The sequence below is a fragment of the Callorhinchus milii genome, unplaced genomic scaffold (genome assembly GCF_018977255.1).
Source record: "Callorhinchus milii isolate IMCB2004 unplaced genomic scaffold, IMCB_Cmil_1.0 Scaffold4, whole genome shotgun sequence".
Lineage (NCBI taxonomy): Eukaryota > Metazoa > Chordata > Chondrichthyes > Chimaeriformes > Callorhinchidae > Callorhinchus > Callorhinchus milii.
Window position 1 is genome coordinate 39,603,974 of NW_024704745.1, and position 16,377 is coordinate 39,620,350.

Genomic DNA, 16,377 nt, shown 5'->3' on the forward strand with positions numbered 1-16,377 from the left:
TAGTATGTGTAACATTTATAGAGATGATGCTTTCTACTGGAAGGAATAACTCAAAGTAATAATAAATGTCAAAGCCTGGATTAAGTTTGGATAGTAAAAACTCCCTTATGTATAAATGTTTATTTGTAATAAATCTGGTGAAGTAACTTATTGCTACTGGGAAAAAATTAGTGTATATATCCATGATTTTAAATAAAGGGTACACGGGTCATGGATATGTTTAGATATCAAGTGGCCACCCGGTGTGGAGGGCGCTATATAAATCTAAGTTGTTGTTGTTGTTATCATGATAGAATTGCAGTGGTATGCACTCCATTTTTTTATACAAGGAATGATTATTTCTAAGATCTTGATCCTGAATTAAACTCACTGAACAAGTTACTACTGAAAACCAGTCACACCCATCATTCTCCTTGAGAAGTATAATTTCTTGATGTTGAGGAAAATAAAGTGTTAATTTGTGCCCTTTTATATATTTCATTGAAGTGTATTCACACAAGATACTTTGCAAGTGAAAACTACTTTTCCCCGGTCCAATTGTAACAGATGTTCTCGTGGTCCACCAAACATTCTCTAATCTGAGGTATACGATCAAGTGAACCCAATTAATCATTCTAAAGCCAGCAATGTTATCCAAATGCCATCAAATAACAGTGAATGTAGATCACATCGAGAAATAATCTCAGTACTCTGGACTAAGTGAGAAAATCTTCAGTAGTTTGCTGCTCTTGATTGCAATTCAACAAGCCTTGTTGGAGTTCATATGTACATCGCCCACAAAATACTGACTGCACTTTATAGTATATTCTGTGAAACATTTTGATATGTTCTCCCAATGTGAAAGCTGCTATATCAAATGCAAGAATTATTATTATAATTATTATTTTATTATTGTTGTTAAGGGTAGGATCAGGCTTGGCTTCAACTCTCTGTGTGGTTAAATATCTTGTTGATGCTCACTGTCGAGGCTCACCCTTAAATTGTGGCCACTTGACATCTAAACATATTCTGACTGGTGAAAGCACAAAGCTGCACTGTAATAACCGTCTACTTCACTAGATGCCTCTAAATGTACATTGCAAACTGTCATCTATTGGCAGCATATCAGCCCTACATCTTTTTAACATTTAGAATGAAAGATAGAACTGTCCTGAGAAATTCATGTGAAAAAAGCAGAAGTATTTCAAAGCAGTTGAAGGTTGACTTTGAAATTTACAAAACTTTACTTGTGATGATTATCACAAATGATGCCTCCTCCTTGCCCATCTTCAGACGGCATCTGCAGATCTTCCTCTTCGACTGCGCCTATACTCACCTCCCCAGGTTGACGTCAAGCTCTGCCATTGTTAAGCGCTCCGAGATGCTGCCCACATCAAAGGTACTACAATAAAACTTGCATAAATCTTATATTTATAAATCACCTAAATCGTATACTCGCCTCCATCACCCGAGTCCCATTCAGTTTCCTATCAAACCACTTTGATTTCTTTGCGCTACTCATATTAATCGCATCCTAACACGTAAAGCCACTTCGCTACCAGCCATTACTCCCACACTTACTGGCTGCCTTGAATCAAGCAAAATGACGTCTTGACCTGTTGACATATGCCCACATACTGGTCAGCTTCATTGAATATTGTTCGATCCATCATTGATCTGCATCGTAGTCTTGATCCATTGACGCATGCCCAGAAGAACTTTCGTGATTCAATGTGGTTTCAAACCTTGCCAGTAAGTGCACCTGCGGTGATGCGTGAAGACGCATTGAATTGTAGAGAATGCAGTCTTGAGCCATCACCATATGTGCACGTTCCAACTGCAGTGATGAACTACTGAACGTGCACTTACCGGCTGCATTGAATTATGCATTCGCAGGATAGATTACTGATTGAATCAGATTTTCTAAGGCTTATGCAGTTTGCCTACAACTTGGACTTCAGGTACTACAACAACTTGCATTTAACCATAACGTTTAGTATGATGTACATCATTCAGTTTCCTATCAAACCACTTCGATTTCTTTGCATTACTCATATTAATCACCTCCTAATCACCTTGGTCCTGACTTATATGACTTATTTGAGTTTTACTATATATAAATGGAAGTTGCTGTTATTGCAAACCACTGTATTGTTACTTGCCAATAAGACTGCAGTACTTGTTATGACTCCTGGAACATTAGCAAGAGAAATTCCAGCCCTCAAAGTCAATAAATCATACTTACAAATAGGTTACACCCCAAGTTTCACTTCAATTCTAGTAGAGGTTATTACAGTGTACTGCTAAGATCCTGCTTTAGGCTGAGAGTCAATTGCTGTTTTCTAAAATAGGGGAGAAGTAGACAAGGCAAATTCCCTTTGACCAGTTATCAATATTTTTTTGGCGAATAAACAATTTGCCCTGGATGCAACACACTGCTTAAAAATCAAGAAGTATATTGTTCAGTAGAGTTTCAGTTAGTTCCAGTCAACTCCTCCATTTTCCCCCATGGAGCCCTGGAGGGATTTAAAAGTGAGGAAGAGGATCTTGAACTCAGTCCGCTGCTGGGAGCCACTGGAAACCAGATGTGGAAGGGGACGATAGGCACAGTGCAATAGAGCACACTAGCTGCAGAGTTCTGCATGGTGTGCAGCTTGTGGAGGGAAAGGTTTTGAAGTCCATGGAGCAGAGTGTTGGCTTAGTCTTGCCTGGACATAATGAGAACAGCTGTCACTATAAAGCACTTAATGCTAGGAAGTAGACTGATTTTTCTCTCCTCCCTATCCCAGAGGAGTGAATCACATTTTAATTGTTCACCCTCCTCACCCCTCTCCCTTGCTACCTTGCACTGCTACCCCAACAAAGATCATCTAGCTTAGAATTAACTATAAATCAAACCAGGAATCTTCAGGTCTGTATGACTCAATTTCACTTCAGACATTGGTTTAATAAACCAAACCGTGAGGGGGTTTCCAACGATACAGTAACATTTGCATAAGTCGTATCAGTCGGGACCATAACATTTAAAATGATTTAATATAAAACTTGCGTAACTAATACATAAACATCTTAATCAATAATCTATACTGCGCATGCATATGAGGTGACGGGTCAAGACTTTATTTCCTGGGATTCCATGCAGCCATTAAGTGTGGTAGCAGAGTTACGAGTTAGATGATTTGCATATGGTTTAGAATATATTTGGGACCAAGAAATGGTTATGATTTAGCCATTTATCCAATTTATAAAAATACAACTAGTGCAAAAAAATCAAAGTAGTTTTGACAGGAAACTGAATGGGATTCAGGCGCATGAACGACTTAGGTGATTATACTATTCAGAGATAACACTTATGTGAGTTTTACTGTGTTATGTTTTAACCAACTGTTGTGTAAGTAGACTTTCTTATATAGAAAATATATGGAAGAACTGTTTAATAATAATGCTTGCATTTGATATAGCTCTTTATCAAGTCAATGAAACACTTCACATTGTTTATTCTGCAATTGTAGAAACTGTATCTTGCAGGCGACTGGGACAGCCAACTCCCACAAACAACCATGAGGTGAATGACCAATTTTATCTCAGTGATGGAGTAAAATTATAAAATTCTACCTAAATAGACAAGAATTCCAAACCATTGCAGGACTTGCAGTCTGAACAATGATCTGTTGAAAACATTAAGCTTCAGATAACTTTTATAGTTTGGAAATCAATGCTGGCCAATAACTTCTGTCAGCTAAAAATGTAGTCAGGAATTAGATTTTAAAAGTAATTTCCACAATACCATTAAAATCCAGAAAGCATAGACGTTTCCACTGTGGTCTGGAGGAAGGACAGCGAAATGTAATATAAATAGGTTCAGCTGAGATATTATTTAATAAAATTTGCAGTGTTAACAAAAGTTTGGAGTAAAGGAAGATGGAGGCAATGTAGGAGGTGGAAATCTACAGATGAAATGATCAAAGCTGCTAAAGAGGCCCCGGGTCTGGTAAACTCCATAATATTGTTTTAAAGGAAGTGTTTAATGTGCTTAGTCCAACTGTCTTAACATTTGTTTAATTTTTTTTCTTTCACTGTTATAAAATGACATCCTGGTAATGCATCATCCACACAATATGTTTGGATCATAGAAATTAGAGTGAAAACTCACCACAGACATGTTTTATATTTTCATCATAGCAGGATGTGAATATTCCATAAACAGGTTGTAAATATCATGAACACAGAATAGTGTAAACATTTATGAAAAGAGAGGAAAGACTATATATCTAATCTCTCTTCTAGTGCATATTTAAACAGAATAGCAGGGCTGGCACTGAATGAGTGAACAAACATTCAATTTGTCACATTCAGAGTTCTGCATGCTTCAGTGAGGAAAAAACAATAATAATAATAATCCTTGCATTAAGTATAAAGTCAGGTCAGGAGGACATCCCAAATTACTCCATTGTAAAGTGGATTGACTGTGTATTTATAGGCGAATGTGGTAGCCCAATCATGCACAGTAATGTCGACAAATATCCATGGAGTGAGTGTCCAATTTTGTTTGCGGGATTGTTGACTAGGACACTGGAAGAAACTTCCTTCTCATTCCAAGTAGTGCCATAGAATCCACAACATCCACCTGAACAGGCAAACAAGACCTTGATTTAAACATCTCATCTGAAGAATGGCATCGCCAACAATGCAATACATTCCCTGTCTGACTCTGAACAGGGGAAGAGGGAGGGGGAGGTGACGATCAAAAAGAAGGTCTTTAGGTGGGATTTGAAGGTGGGGAGGGAGGGGATAAGGTGGAGGGATTGAGGGAGAGAGTTCCAGAGTTTCGGGTGTAATGGTTGACGGCATGGCCACCGATGGTGTAACGGACGGTACAAGGGACAAACAGGAGGCTGGAGCCAGCTGAAGCGAGACAGCAGGTGTTGGAGTGGGGGGGTAAGCAGGTTGAATAGGTAAGGAGGTACGAGGGCATGAAGTGATTTGAAAATGAGTGAGAGGATTTTGAAATTGATCTGTTCAGTGATTGGGAGCCAGTGAAACTTGACAAGAACTGATATGATGGGGGTACAGAGTTTCGTGCGGGTGAGTATCCGGGTGGCGGTGTTTTGAATTCATTGGATTTTGTGTAAGGTGGAGCTGGGGAGACCAGTGAGATGGGCATTAGAATAGTCCAGCCAGGAAGGCGTGGACGAGGGTTTCAGCTGTGTCAGTTGTGAGGTATAGACAGAGACTATGTGGTGGTGGTGGAAAAAATGCTCCTGGTCAGGGAATGGATGTGTGGTAGAAAGGAAAGCTGGGGATCGAACCTGACACCTAAGTTGTGCACGGGTTTGGAGAATTTGAGGGAGAGCCTGGAAGGTTGAGGAGTTCAAACCCGTAGGAGAGAAGATGTTGATGGGAGCCAAAGAGCATTCATAAGGGAAAGTGCTACCAAATAAGCCAGGTTGACAAACATCCTGTCTATCTTCTTGAGTCATACAAACGACAACAACTTGCATTTTTCAGCACCTTCACTAAAGATCTCTCATTTGAATTGCCTTGGTTGATCTCATGCAGGGTGGTAATAATAATAATAATCCTTGCATTTGATATAGTGCTTTTCACATCTTCTAGACGTCTCAAAGCACTTCACAGAATATGCTGTAGGTGAGGTCCTTTGTTTGCTCTCAGCATCCTAGGCTACAGTGAGTTAAAGATCAGTTAGGGTTTCTGCTCCTGTTCATTATTGGAAAATGAATATGTGACATTGAATGAGGACAGGATTAGGTTGGTTGAAAGTGATATTGCAGTTGTTGTCTTGGATGTGGTTCCAAGTCACTTGTGGAAGGAAATTCCACTTGGGTCTTGATTTACTCTATTCATGCAACTTTGGCAAATCATTGAATTCAGTTTTAACTTAAAACCCATTTGCTGGAAATCTTAAAAGAACTTACAGAAAATTGGCTTCAAAATCAAAGACTTTACTGAAGAGTAAATTAAATTAAAATTGACTCCTCCGTAAATTAAAAGAGGAAATTATAAGAGTAAATGAAAAGAGTAGTCTTTAATTTATAGGTTCATGACTCACTGAAATGCTAAGTTAATAGAGTAAACCTAGACTCAACTGGAATTTCTATCTATTGTGAAGTTTATCAATGAAGAATTGATGCATTCCGGTTAGGTATGTACCAAAGGGCTATTGCCTTTGGAACTGCATCTTAGATTGAATGGTGAATAAGAGAAGTTAGTATTTAACAAATGAGACTTCAGAAGCTGGAGTGGCATTTTCAGGTTTGTAAAAGTCGTTTGCAGGAATCATGCGTCTTTCCCTCTCCGCATGATATCATTTCAGCATGTGGTTTTACTTTGATTGTGAAGCAGTTTGTATGTAAATTGATGCTCTCTGGTGATGCTGTTTGCAGACACTAAGCAGTGTATTTTAATTCCATTCAAATGCTACCACAACTCCAGGTTCTTGTGGTTTTCCTCACATATTGTGTTTCGCTATCACATTCTATGAATTTCTATAGAATGTGATAGAGAAAAGTGATTTATTTAAAATTCAATGTAAAGCATTAATTGCATTTTTTTGTTAGTTGTTTTGGATTCCTTGAATAGCGTTCTAATGTCAAATCATCAAGACACCAAGAGTTTGTTTTCCAGTGACATTATATAAGCAAGTTGCCCTAAGCACCAGGGCTTGAAACCTTCACACACTGCAAACAACATCATAGCCAACGTGACCGCAGACCTCAGTGTGTGTACTATTCATTCGCATTAATTACTAATTATTAATAACAATTAATAATCAAAACTGTAGGGAAGTTTCCTTACTCCACACACCTGTCTACCTAGCAGCAAGTAGGGACCCAGTTGTTAGTCGATTGGCTAATCATCTAACAACCGGGGTCATATTCCCTTCAATAAATAAATAATAATAATTTGGTGCATGCCTGTGCACGATTGGCTGCCGTGTTTCGTCCACAAAATATACAGTCAATTCACTTTAGAGTATATTCTGTGAAGCGCTTTGAGAAGTCTCAACATCTGGATAAGGCCCTATATCAAATGCAAAGATTATCATTATTATTTTTATTATTATTCTCTCAGGCTCGATCTAGCACAAATTCATTTCAGTACATTTAAACCAAATTTTAATTCCATATAAATTAAACACATTGGTGTCAAAAAAAGTGTAAACTTAAAGTCACCAGAGAAAAAAAANTGCAACATACATTTTGTAAAGCAAATTTAAAAAAAACGCATGGTTATATAAAGGAATTTACCTTCTTAGCTTCTGAATTATTGAGGCTTACTATAGTTTTAAAAGCAGAATTGAGTTCATATTTAAGCATGAACAGGAAATATTGGATATATGTTGTTTCTTGTCTTTTCATATATGTTTACACTATTTTTGTGCTCCGTACGTTTACAATACTCACATCTGGCACCAAACTCCTCATGAGCACTTCCCGCCACAAATGATGAACTGACATAATCTATAATTGTTTGGTGATATGATTTCCTAAAATATTTGTGCAGTTTTATTTTTGCTGCTGAGATCTGTACACCTTTTGAACAGAACCATGAGGTAATTTGAATCGTGCTTTATGAAATAAATTAATACTTCTAACTCATACTCTTATTATAACTATAATGATCAAAGGCCCTTCTACTTAAGTACTTGCATTTTTACAAAGGATAGGATTTTCTGTTCTTTGTGTTGTCTTAGTAATCTATATGGCAGCGCAATTATTTTTTTCTTTGGTTTGGGAGACTCAGGATGACACAATTTGAGAACCCCTGGTCCAGACTGATACTCTAATGCAGTGCTAGGGATGTGTTGCATTGTTCAAGGTACTGTCTTTTAAATGAGACGTTAAACTGAGGCACCATCTACCTATTTCAGGTGAACTTTAAAGACCCCATGCCACCATTTGAAAAGAGAAAGGAGTTTCTTACGGTGTCTTGGCAAACAATCCACAAATAAAATTGGTCTTCCACTTCCTGATTCAAGGGTACTACAAGAGACACAGAGCCCCAGATCAAGAAACAATCTCAGTGACCTGGGCTAAATTAGAAAATTATCAGTGGTTGCTGCTCTTGATTGCTACTCAACAATCCCTGTTGTAGTTGCACCTTTACATTATTCACAAAATACAGTCACTACACTTTACAGTATATCATGTGAAGGTCTTCGGGATGTCCTCCGAATGGGAAAGGTACTATACCAATGTAAGGATTATTATTATTATATTTTCAGCAACGTGTTCATTTGAGTGATAATCATATTAATTGGTGCAGACATGTATACTTAGAGAATTTGTTATTTTTAAATATATATTTTTTCCCCCACTGATGGTTTTGTCTGAGAAAGCACAGAGCTTTGTGGTTAAACTCCTATGCAAAACAAACCACTGTCACTGCTCTCCTGTAACTGACAGAGATGTCACACAATTCAAGCAGGTTTAATCAAGGCAGTTCATATCCTTCCAGTGGTCCAACCAAAACTCAACAAAATTCACTTAATAAAATACAAGCAAACATGAGTGACAAGTACTTTTATAAGAGCTTAATAATAATAATAATAACCCTTGCATTTGATATAGCGCTTTTCACGTCTTCTAGACGTCTCAAAGCGCTTCACAGAACAGACTGTAAAATGAATTGACTGTATATTTGTGGGTGAAATGAGAAAGCATAGAGCACAGATCACGGAACATTGACCTATTATTGACTCTTCTCCGTCGATCATCTCCCATTGGTAATGAAGGAGAAGTTCCAGTTTATTCACTTATTTCCACATCTCTATTATTCATCCCTGGTCTGCTTCCCACCACAAAGAATATTTTCCCAGCAGCACACAAGCCATTGTGACCTGTGGAGCAATTACCCATCTCAGCAGGCATCCTGTAACCTCTATAATCACTAACACTCTTCTCAAGTAAAAAGACACAATTTCAGGTCAAGTTTGTCATATAATAGCACAATATCTATACACAATGATGTCAGCAACAATAAAATTCATAAGGTAATAATAATAATCCTTGCATTTGATATAGCGCTTTTCACGTAGGGAGGACGTCCCAAAGCGCTTCACAGAACACACTGTAAAGGGAATTGACTGTATATTTGTGGGCGAACGCGGCAGCCAATTGCGCACAGCAATGTCCCACAAATAGTCGTAGATTGAAAATGACCAATTTATTATTGTTTTTGTTTTGGAGGGATTATTATTAGGCGTGTGGAGTAAGGAAACTTGCCCAAGGTTTCGCCCTGCCTGGAATTGAACTCAGGTCTCTCACTTGCAAAGCGAGTGCTCTAACCACTGAGCTACAGGACTCCACGGTACTTGTTTTTAGAGCAAACAGACACCATACATACAACTAAATCAACAACATTTAGTAAGCGGACAGTCTCTTGCTAGTGAAGATTCAAGAAATGCAAACAGTAATATGTTAACAGTTTAAGAAGGCATCAACTATTATATAGTATTCATTTCCTAGGGCAAAAACCCAGCAGCACCTTCTGCGTCATCCAATTTTGCTAACTGAAAAAACATTCTGTCATTGACTCATTTATGTCCACTCAGTTACTGGAATATATTGAGTTTCCCTTGCAAAGTGTTTTTTGTACACTTTACCAAATAAAAAAAAATTGTTGCAAATTAGTAGTTTGAAGAAATAATAGAATTCATAAAACAGGTATCCACCATATATACACTTTATCTATATTCTAGCTGTACTCGTTGAAGCTTTGCTTGCAACCAAAGGATCCAATATGGAACGTTGCAATATGGCACGCAGGCAGACACACAAACATTTCATCTTTATCTATACTCATCTGGGAGGACTAATTTTGGGAGGACTCAGTGGGAGGACTCGGCATTTTAAAAATGTAATTTTGTTGTTGTTGCCGCGGCTTAGTTTCGTCTGTCTTCTTTACTTTTTTCCCACCGCTGCTTGGCTATGTGCATGCTCTGTGACGCATGACGTCACAGCGCCACTCTGACTCGGCGGCCACCAGGTGTAACTGCAGCAAAAAACGCAAAACTGAAAATAACTCATGAACGATAGAAGATACCCGAAAATCAATATGCCCATTTCACTCCCGCATGCAAGACCTTTCCGATGGGGTATAAATCGTGTCTCTATGTCAATCAGTCATTGAGATCCTTCTTGAAGCGCAGACAGATATTGTCGTTCTATTAGTATAGATAGAAGATAATATTATTATAATATATTGATATATATTTATTAGGTTATACACTTTATGGACCCTCCAATAGACCAGAAGCCTCTGCCATCTGAGTGTGCACACCCCCTTGTGGCCTAGAAGGACACTGCAGTGCGCAATTGGCTGCCGCATTTCACCCACAAAATATAGTCAATTCACTTTACAGTATATTCTGTGAAGCGCTTTGAGATGTCTTGAAGATGTGTTAAGGCACAATATCAAATACAAGGATTATTATTATTATTATCTATGCCTGACTAGCCAATCCAGATAACTAGTCGCTGAGCCGTTTCCTTTGGAGTGACGAGTTATTAGGAGTTTACTGTAATATGACTATATGGGGAATGCTTTTAATGCAAATTACTGCACTCTTTCCCCATTAAATCTCACTTAATAACATTATCTACCTGGAGAAAATCCTTGTTAAGATCAGTTGTACTCTGTGGAGATCCAGCATTTCAGGTCAGGAAGACTTACTGAAGTTATCAATTGTGTTCTGTTGCAGTCTCATCCCATAGCTCTATAGTTGCACCAACTGAGTTTTACTTGTCAAATATCGATGTAAGCAGGCTTTCTCAGTTTACATTTAGGTAACATCTAAATTTAGGAAAGTTTTACTGCAACATTTTTCAAAGAAGCTAAGTTTATTGTAAAGATGATTTGGAAATCATTTTGTTTGTGTGTAGATAGGATAAGTCTGCTGGTGAAACATGAATATTCTGTGTCCAGTTTAAGCATCTGGAAGTGAATTGTCATTTGGATTTCCTATTCTGAAAATACATTGGCCAAGGACTGAAGAGTATTGTGCACACACAATGAAGCACATATGCAGAACTCTACCAACTGGCAACAAATGACCATTTTGTTTTGTTCCTTAAAATCTGCCAAGTGAGACTCTGCTTGTGTGTAAATTTAAAGAATGAGATGTTCAAACTAAAAGGCCTCTCATATCTTAACAATTTATTAGCCTTTAGAGATATCACTCTCTAAATGTTAAACCATTTCCACTTGTGATAAATTATTAAAATATTTTGTGTAAAAGTGTGCAAGATGTACCGTTGTCTACTGGAGAACAAGAAAATGGTGCACCATCTTACGAACCTCTTCCATATCAGTGGTCCTTTAGGCCAGGGTCAGTAATCTCTGGTTTCTAAAGGAAAGATATTTCACTCTATGGGATGTAAGAATGTTGAGCCTTTGAGAGTCATGCCTTGCATTTAATTTCCGCCATGAAGATTTTTAATATTGCAGAAATTAGGTAACAGAGTAAATTAAAATACTCTACCATTGCAAAAGAATACTTTTGTGATAACTGAACAGAAATAGAGAAATGACTAATGTCTCGCAGCAAAAATATTTACTGATGCATAGCCAAGTCACAGACAATCTGGGGCGTTACCTTTTTCTATGGTTGGAATTAGCACATGTTCAGGTTGCCAGCTAACACATGCTAATGAATTGGCTAAATTAGTAAACTCCAGAAAAAAAACTTCTGGTCTGGATATTAAGACATCAATGCAATATTTTTAAAGTACAGATCATAGACAGTACCCAGGTTATCTCCTACTCATTTAGGTTTCAACAATGAGATTGTCTGTTTGTATGAACACCTACGTCTTGTCTAGGTGCTCATCCATGAAGCAAGTCATTAGATATTTATAGAATTCTGAGTTCTTTGAGGATCTATTGATCTTGTATAAATCACTGGACAAAGTGAATGCTATCAATTAATGCATGCACCAAGGTGAGTTGGTTGCTCAAGAGTGACACACATCAACCAAAATATTTTATTAACAGTATGAATATAATATGTGCATGACAGGAAGAACTATTTTCTCAGATTTGACTATAATCAGGAAGAGTATGGGTGCAGCGAAGAAAATTATACAGCCAAGTTTTCACAGAAACTTGTAAGCATTTGGAAATACACTATAGTTATCAATTCATATGGACTCTCAATATCTTCAGCAAATACCCAGTCACTAAATTTATAGAACAATCTGTGAAGTGCTTTGATAATTTTTGATATGATCAGGCATTACATCAAATGCAAGGATTAATTTATGAGTTATGGTTCGTAACCACCCTCACATCAAGTGATTGTTCTTAATTTGTGACCCTAAACCGTGTCAGAAGACAATTTGACCATTGAGTCAAGCCAAGCTCTGCCCACACCCAAACTCACTAAATGCATTTACTTTTAGACCTCATTATTTGGACAAATCACAGCTGATTTTTATTAGTTATTATTTTGCTTCTGCTTCCAGTGAGACGTATATAGCGGATATTGAGTGTTCAAAGGATAGGTGGGAAATATTGCCCCAAATTACTGAAGTTAGATTCTTTCACTCACCCCTCCTGACAAACACAAATATGCACAAAGTAAATGAGCTTTACGAGCATTTTAATCAACACACATTAGTCTACAAGAGCAGGAAGTTTTACTTTTAGGAAGTGAACGTACAGATTTGCATTACTTACTGTAATCCTATATTACATTGGGTAATATACTGAATAGATAACTGCAAGAACATTACACAGGGCAATCTCAGGAAGTCCTGCACATCTTTTTCTTTTGTTATATGTTTTAAAATGAAAGAACAAATATTTGATGATTACATCACTCAGCAAATATGTGGGGAAAATGGAAAAGGGGGTGGGGGGGAAAAACACTTCAGGAAACTATTGAAAAATAAATTAGCTCTATACTGCCAGGGTCATAGTCCTTGACCTGGCTTCAGGAAACAAAAGTCTTTTAATAACAAACATGTTTGGTTTTGGAGATTCTGCCTGCAGTCAGGAGATTTTAAGAAAAGAACCATTGGCCAAATGCTATAACAGTAACTTAGATGAAAAAAAACACAACCAGGTAGTTGGGCTTTAAAGTACTGACGATACTCGTGAATACTTCTGTATGTCTGTACTCAAGCATTTAACAATTAGAGTTTACTTAAGGCTCAAAACGTCCAGGCTTCAAGTGGCAGCACGCAAAATTGAAATGAAGGCAATGCTTGCATTGAAAGCTTCAGATCGAATGCTGTGGACAGTTATTGTCAGCAGTGTTTCTCCCTGCAATGCTGTTTAGTTTACATTGTGCATTTTCTGTTTCACTCCAGTCTCAAGCGTTGACACATTATAGGTACAGAGAGGGAAGCATGGTTAGAGTCAGTACCTATTAAAAGTTTCAAATCAACAAGTATTTGCCAACAGGCAAGGGAGTTATGTAAATGGGTCACTCATTAAAAGTTTATACTGCAGAATCCAGGAAATACTTTATAAAAAAAGCTGTTGTGGAGAGGAAAAGCTTTCATTGAGCCTTCTGGGTGGGCATGGATATCAGCCTGAATTTAGGAGTATGTAAAAAAAAATGTACCTTCAGGATATCACTGAGCCATGTGGAAAATGTGGCCTTCATTTGGTTGGAACATTATGTAACTACATCTTCCTGAAGCATTTAACCCTTAACTCACTGCCTTCCTATTTAACACATTCCAACATTAATTACTCAAGTTTACTATGTGACACAAAAGCCTTAAAGACTTCTGGTTTCTGAGCATAGACCAGTATGTGGTGTACAACAGCTCTGGGATGCTACTCCGTGTGAAGGGCGCTATATAAATGCAAGTTGTTGTTGTTCTGAAAACTCGAGTCAAACCATTTACTGTTGGCAGGCCCAAGTGAGCAAATGCAGTATGTGCTGTCATTTTGTTCTTTATTAGGAAAAAAATACAATCACATTAGAAAGTAAAAGATAAAGATAATTCCATTATCTTATATAATATTAAATTGTCTTAATATAACATATTTGCATATTGGAGTAACATCTCATAGCAACTATTTAGTAGGGAACTAATACTTCACATATGAAACAATTTAAAATCATTATTGTATTTTAGTTCTGTTCTGACATACTAGTCGGTTGTGATAATACTTCTCAGTGAGCTTTGTGCAGAAGTGTCAATAGTCTAAGCACAACTTAATTCAGCAATGAGTTACACATCTTGTATATATGCTTAATCCATAACTTGCTAGATGCCAAACTAGAAATACATGCTGTAATATACTGCAGTTTGCTGTACTGACATTGCAGTTCCAAGCAGTAGTTAATAATTCTGGTGTTTCAGTTATAAATATTAGATTCTGTACAATACAATAGTACTGTATAACACTCACAAGCTATTCAATATTGAGATACTGTAGCACAAATTCATTTTTATTTCACAGTCTAATTATTAAATGTTTTTGTTATATGCAAATTTAGAGTTACTTTTAGTACAAAAAAGTTTTTAACTACTGAAGCAAGTTTTATAAATTACGAACAACATGTAATACATACAACTGAGTTGTCATTTTTAGGAAGTTAGCTTTTGCAGATTAGCTACCGTGATTGCCTACATCAAAGCTGTCACTACACTTCACTGCGTGAAGAGTTTTAACATGATTTAATCTGATAAAGCACTAGAACAAATTCAGGTGATATTAATTATATGATTTGTCAATTTTTTTCTAAATCAAACTTCATATTGAGCAAAAATTAATGCGGTAAGGTGAGTTACACACTTAAACTGGTCACAAGAATGATAGCTCCCCTAATCCACCTCAGCATCCAATAAAATATAAGTTTTCCAATCAAAAAGTGAGAAATACTACTCTTGGTTACAATGTAAAGTCAAAAGTTTTGTAAAAGCTTATAAATGTGCTTTCAAACTAAGTGCAATATTAGATAGGGTGCAGTTCAAAAAATATTTACTATGAGCTTTATAACCTTGAGCCCATCAAATTTTTTTAGCATTAAAATCAAATGTGGAAATCATCAAAAATGACATAATAGATATATACTGGGACTTGTTGTTAAACTGCACATGAGCTTTCAAAGATTACAGTCAGATGTATCAGATAAGAGCACTATCTAATGAGGATGTCCAGCAGTCACTGGAATGTTTTGGAAATTTGGACATCTTCCAACCTAAAATTTAGTTTAAAATATTTGTTTATCGTCCACTTTTTATGCGTACATTAATAGTAAAAACAAATCCAGATGCAGTTATTTATATATTTATTATATATGTTAAAGCTGACCATTAATTGCCAAGTTATCCAACAGCACACACATGATGAATGAATAACTGAACTCTGGCGTGCAGTTGCACACAAAACTAATGCTCTAAAGTCAGACTAGGATCCCAGATGATCAAGAAGTTCTGGGAACCAAAAACAATAAATCACTCTGACACTGCAAGTTTTTCCATGCTTTAAGGAACAGAAAAAAAGTTGGCTAGGTGTCCCCACACCATGGCAGCAGCTGCTCCAACCCAAGCTAACAGGAAATAGCATTGAAGGAACGCAGCATTTAGCACATCTGGAAGAGATTGGGAGTCTTTGAAAATAATGCCCAATTCCCTTGTTCCAACTGATGAGATTTCAGGCTACCACACCATAGCCAACAGAACTGTTTACAATTAGATAAGAAGTAGCTGGATTAACCCTATCCTGCATATTATAAACACAAAATGTAATTTACCTGAATTAGAGTTAATCTGAATGATCAATCTATCTAGTCTTTTTAAGGAAATACCCAAGCATAGGACTAAATTAATATTCTCAGTTCTTTAGTACTTCATCCCTTTCCTGTTATGTATAAAATCTGCTTCATGTAATGTGACAATTCATTTTGTGTTGGTCACAATAAGTCTACCTGCCATAAGCAATACATACTTTACACTGGGATAAATATAAAATGGTAAATTCAACCACAGTCCACCAGTATCCACTGTGGTTCAAATTAAAACTGAATGCGTTGTTAAGTCAGTGTGATAGAATGGTGACAGACAAGTATAACAATGATGGTATTCATAGGAATACTGGCCAATTCTGGTGATGGGTTGCATTGTCAGAGATGCCATCCTTTGGATAAAACATTAAGGTCGCTACATGGCTAATTAGCTAGAGGGTTGTGAGGTTTCTTTGGAGAGGTGGATAATAACTGTGGTTTTGAAAGGAGTGCCACAGAAGGAAAGATTGAAAGCTTGGTGAGTAGGGGGTGAGCAGTGCTGTCAAAGTAGGCCAAGCAAGCCCCTCTCCTACACATAATGTGTGCTACATAAGTAAAAATAGTCATTGTAATAGTAATTATATCTGAAAGCATGGCAATATATACCAGACACTTCTATTAGAAAATTA